This window comes from Dipodomys merriami, unplaced genomic scaffold (assembly GCF_024711535.1).
Source record: "Dipodomys merriami isolate MVZ:Mamm:240054 unplaced genomic scaffold, mDipMer1.0.p SCAF_3, whole genome shotgun sequence".
Lineage (NCBI taxonomy): Eukaryota > Metazoa > Chordata > Mammalia > Rodentia > Heteromyidae > Dipodomys > Dipodomys merriami.
Genome location: NW_027204492.1, coordinates 53,686,571 through 53,692,570, shown reverse-complemented (window position 1 = coordinate 53,692,570; position 6,000 = coordinate 53,686,571).

Here is a 6,000-nt window from a genome sequence, read left to right as displayed (position 1 = left end):
CATGCATGTAATCTTAGCAAATCAAGATCTGAAATCCAAAGATTGCAGTTCAAATCTAGCCTAAGAAGGAAAGTTTGTGAGACTCTTATCTCCAATCAACTACTAAAAGCCAGAAATGGAACTGTGGTTCATGTAATAGAGTGCTAACCTTAAGCAAGAGTCCTGGGACAGTGCTAAGACCCTGAGATCAAGTCCCAGGACTGACATAATAGAAAGAAGGAATCAGTAATTATATAAACACAATTTTCTGAAGTGTAATGAATGAACCCGAAGTTTGCAACATAATTTAGACTGTATAAATGATTCTTAAATAGATGATAGGTTACTGAAGAATAGAGTTTCACTGTCCTTGGGCACATGTCTTCATTTCCTTTAATCTTTATTTAGTCTGACTGATAAGTAGAATTTTGGATGGCTGATTTTTATGTTCAATAATAATTTGTTTTGTGTATTGGTTTCACAGATGTTTGAAGATGTGATACTTGTCATCATGAGATTCGCTTATTTCATTTTATTATAAAAGTTCAATACTATTCTATAATAACTGCCATACATAATTCTTGAATAACAGCAATAATTAAATAGTTAAAATTCCACAGGTGATATCTTTGGGAGATGCTCAATGAAATGAGACTTGGTAATAAATACAAATGTAGGCACTTAAAATATATGGAGTAGGGATCAAAGTCTACAGATTTGGCTGCCCATTATTTAAGTATTCTGGCATAATATAAAAGGATAATGAGCAACATTTGTCTTTTAACAAGCACTTAATGGTCAAGTACAGAGTTCTTGAATTGGTAATGAAGAAATAAACCCTATCATCACTAATGGAAGGTCAGTTATAATTGAGAAGTAGTCTGAAAACCTAATTGTGAGAGTTACAGAACATAAGAGATATTAGAGTGCTAACGCCATAGCCCTTTGTATTAAGCCATGGGGAAAATTGAAATTTGAAAAGCCCAGTAATGGCTCCTAAGTTGTTAAAGAGTAAGAGTAGTGTTCATGATTACCTTAATCATGTATAAATTCAGAGGGGTGACCAAGAGATCTTAATCACCAAGCAGTTATAGAGGTGGTCATTATAAACAAGAATTGATAGAGAAAAATGTACATGCATACATGGGTAAATAAATAAGAATGTTTTGGAGTGTGTGTGTGTGTGTGTGTGTGTGTGTGTGTGTGCGCGCGCGCGTGTGTGTGTGCGTGTGTGCGCGCGCGCGCGCGCGTGTGTGTGTGTGTGTGTGTGTGTGTGTGTGTGTGTGTGTGTGTGTATGTATGGGGGATATGAATGAATGAGGAGGAAGTTAAGTTAAAGACAGTCCATAAGAAGTCATGAATTCTTGCTAATTTTCCACTTTTAAACATATTTATATTTAGTAGAGGATGTTATCGACATTAGAAAGCAAAGAGGAGGTTAAGTAACAGAGGGTGGACTGATTGCTTAACATTCTACATGATGTATGACATCTGCCTCATAAAATGCTGACTGGTCTTCAAAGGTGCAATTGAATTTGCAGCTTACAGGTAAAATGGTACTGAAAAGGGTAGGGTAAGGGCAAGGGGAGGATGTTAGAAGAATCAGGAGGAAAAGACAGGGCAAATACAGTCATGACATCAACATATCATACAAATTTAAGAAAAGTGAAGGGGAGGTAGGTTGAGAGGGATGGGTAAGAATGCTGAAAAGGGTAATGTTGATCAAGATACATTTTATTCATAAATTTTGTTAAATGACAAGTACTTTTTACAAAAAAAGTACATCATTTTTTTCCTGTATGCATTGCATTTGCTAAATCATACACCTCTATATAAAGTGGTATAGTGACCATTCCTCTCCATGACCACAATTGTAATAGTGGGCTTGTTTTCAAAAGGTGACTCAGTAAAATGTCCAATTGAAATTGGGTAATGATGACAGTCAAGATTCATTGGACTTCTTGTGGCCTAAATTAGATGCAAGTCACCATAATGAAAGGGGAATTCAATCCTTAGGGAAAAAATGATTTTATAAAACACAGCTGAAGATTAACCCATATATGACCAAAATTATCTATGTACACATCTTTCTTGGATTTCAAAACCTAAATGAATTTATGGAAATGACAAAAATAAGAATAGTATGGAAATAAAGAATTGAAACATTATGAGAATAGAGATTGCAATTATTTAAATTTCAATTGAACTATCAAGTAAACCGCAAAGATATGCCAATGTAATAACAGATGAGAAAATTTTGTAAAAGTTGGAAGAGATTGAAAACTAGATAAAGATTCCTCAGTTGATGAGTGTATTACAGTTTTCACAGTAGTACACTATTGCTATGTTAATGAATTTGGTTTGTGACTTACCTAACCCCTAGAATTTGACAGGCTGGGACAACTTGGATTTGTGGCTACAGCACCTGTATTCTTCCCTCATTGGGAGTGGTACTACAGGCAAAGTTATGGATGGAACTGATGGACCTATATACAACTTTCTACATTCCTTGTAATCTTGCACATATGCAACAGCGGATAGGTAAACTGCTGCTCTACATTCTGAAAGAGGTAAACACAGTGACAGCCCTACCAAGAATTTAAGTTAATCAAGAAGACATTTCTTTCCAGAAATCAGTCAACATGAAATGGATAACACCTGGAGTTTAGTACTGTTCTTTCTCCCAGTAGCTGGAACACATTGCTTTAATCCAGATCCTGGGGCAGATAAAAGGGAATGAAAATGATAATAAAAATTCCAAAAACTCTGGAATAGAGTAAGAGTAGATCTAAGAGGAGAATTCATAGGTATACATGAACATATTAAAACAAAGATCACAAATTAATACCCTAATGATGTACCTGCAACTCCATGACAAACAAAAATAGTCTTAAAACCTACAAACAGCATAAGGAGCATGATCATAAAGACTGGGGTACAAATCATGGCAATAGAAACTAAAAAGCCTCTAGGAAAAATTAAACAAAAGTAGGTTCTTTGAAATTATCAATCACCAGTGTCCGTGTAAAACATGTGTGTGTGTTGTATGTATGTGTGTTGTGTGTGTGTGAGTGTGTGTGTACAGAGACAGACAGACAGAGATAGAGGTAGAGATAGAGATAGAGATAGAGACAGAGATAGAGATAGAGATAGAGACAAAGACAAAGAGGAGCATCCCTGACATCTGGAAACTGGCCTGACACACTTAGAACTTAGTGCCTTCAGAAGTCTGTGCATGCCATCTATACTAGGCTATGTTGTTGTCTTGTTAGGCATATGTGACAAACAAGTTCCTTTAAAAAAGGTCCAGAAAATTTCATTCATAATAAAATTAGGGAAAGTATAACTATATTTCATGTTTCTCAGCCCAGACAAAATGTATGTCATTGTGGATATCCTCAGAATGCTAAAATTACCAAACATCCTCGTATTAGCTAAAATACATAACAGCTGCTTCTGTGTCAGTTCTAGCTGTGTACTCACTTTTCTCTCCTTAAAGATAGGCTTTATTAAGTTATAAATTCTAAAGATTATCTTCAAACTACTGAAACCAGTGAATACAGTGTAACTTCCATTGTTTGAACATTTTCTAATCCTATAACCCAAATCCAAATTCCATGAAGAAGCCTTTCAGCCTTTAAGGCACCCTCTTATACACATATTAAACTTAGCCTGTAGTTTACAGTTTTCATTATAATAAGATATAAATTCAAGTTAAGTTACTTGATCATATATATATACACACCTCTGTGATGTGCTTCAGCTGGAAATCGTTATCTATAACTATAAATACTGAAACAAACAACAGCATGATATATAATAGATATTAGATAGAAAGATACAAATAGATATATAAATAATAGAAATACATATATAGCTATTTGTTTGAAATTAAGTAAATGACATATTCTGTACTGCTTAAAACCACCCGAAATTTTTGTTTTGTAAATTGTTAATACAGATAAGAATAGTGAATGTCTGTAATATTCATTTCTGACCTTGATCTCAAATATTAGAGTGATCCAGAAATCTGACTAATATATTTAAATCATTGTGCATTTGACTCAAGTTCATATTTTCACAAAATGTTTAAAATTTCTTTACTTTTTCAACATTGTTCATTAAATAGAAAAGACAAATCAAGCATGGTGCACATCTGTAGTAATTACACCCAGGAGGCTGGGGCAGGAGGATAGCCAGCTCAATGCCAATTTGGATTATACTGCAAATTCTTATCTCACAACAGCAGCAGGAGCAACAACAAAATATGTTCTTTTTAACTTGGTCATATTTATTAGTATTTGTAGTCAGTATACTTTTTAAAATGGCAATACAAAACAAAGCTTTGAGATAAAATAAAGTCTTGTGAATTTATTGTACTGAAAAACTCTGAGTATTACAGAGATCTAATTGAAACAGACATACATGAAATAAGCACTTTGACTCAAGTAATGGAAAAGAATCAGGAATGTTTGTTTAGGTGCATAGTGCTATTTTGGTTTATCCTTTATCTCTTCATTAAAACTGTCAAGAATGGTATTTTAAAAAAAATTATATTTTTAAAATGTCCATTTTTTTGGGGGGGTCCGGTCGTGGGGCCTGAACTCTGGGCCTGGGCGCTGTCCCTCAGTTCTTCAGCTCAAGGCTAGCACTCTACCACTTGAGCCACAGCGCCACTTCCGGCTTTTTTCTTTTTGCTTATGTGGGGCTGAGGAATTGAACCCAGGGCCTCGAGCATGCAAGGCAAGCGCTCTACCACTGAGCCACCTTCCCAGCCCCTAAAATGTCCATTTTTAAATAAAAAAATTAATAAATGTATTCTAAACTAATTGATTTATTTTGCCAATTGTCAATGCATTAATCTTTTCTCTAAAAAACTGGCAGTTGTGCTGTGGAATGTCTTGAAGAATCTTACGCTAACTTATTGACTGTGTTACAAAAAATAGCAAAAGGTAAATGGAACCAGTGTATTTATACTAAGAAACAAAATGAAAATAAATTTCAAATTTCAAAATTTCAAAATTTTCATAGACATTCAATAATACTAAATAAAAAACTGATTTCTATATGGCATAGCTTGGAATTTGTTCTGATAAATTATTCATTTTTCATATAATGTAATGTCAAATGAGGTTACATTTTTGTAGTGTGATATCTATTATTTATGCAAGTTGAAGTGGAATATTGCATATTTTCAAAACAGTAGGGATTTCTGATTATGATAACAAATATGGGGATGGTAATTCTATGGGAGTAAATTCTTGAGAAGACTTGAGATTGTAAAGTGAAAATACAAAGACTTTAAGAAAGGTGAAGGTGTGCTGTAGGAGAAAGCACAGACCATTGTGAGAAAAAATGAAAATTTAGAGATGCAACTTGCAAAATTTTCTTAGTTCAAAGTTTTTTTCCGTGTCTTACGATTGCCTGTCATTAAGAAATAAAAAAGGAATCTTGGATGCAGCTTAATGAAAGTACCTGTTACTGAAAAGTCTTTTAGAGTTTACAGCTTACATAGATAAAACCCACTTTTCAGTTGGTTATGTACAAATAAGCAATTGTCATATTTAAAATGTACATTTTTTACTAAGCAAAATATGATTCTATTATCAATGTATCCTTAGTAGTTTAAAGTTGAAAAAGTATTTTGTTAATCACAAATATATTTGATTTATCCTCACTGAGAGTTAGAAAACTACAAAATATTCTAAAGTTAGAGCACAAACCTAGGACAACAAAAATTTACTGTTTTTTCTTTTTTTTTGCCTTACATTGTTTTGTGTCAGTAATTGGGGTTGAATTTAGGGCCACAAAATGTAGGAGAACTTGCTGGTTCACAGCTGGCATTCTACCACTTGAAGCTTACCTCTACCCTCATTAACTCATGTTGAGGTTTTAAAGATTTTTGTGCTTGTGCTGAATTCGAACAGTGTTGTAATATACATTTATGCATGTAATTTAATATAGCCAATAACACAGAAGTCTTCAGAAAGCTTGCACATGGAACAAACTAGATTGTAAGAG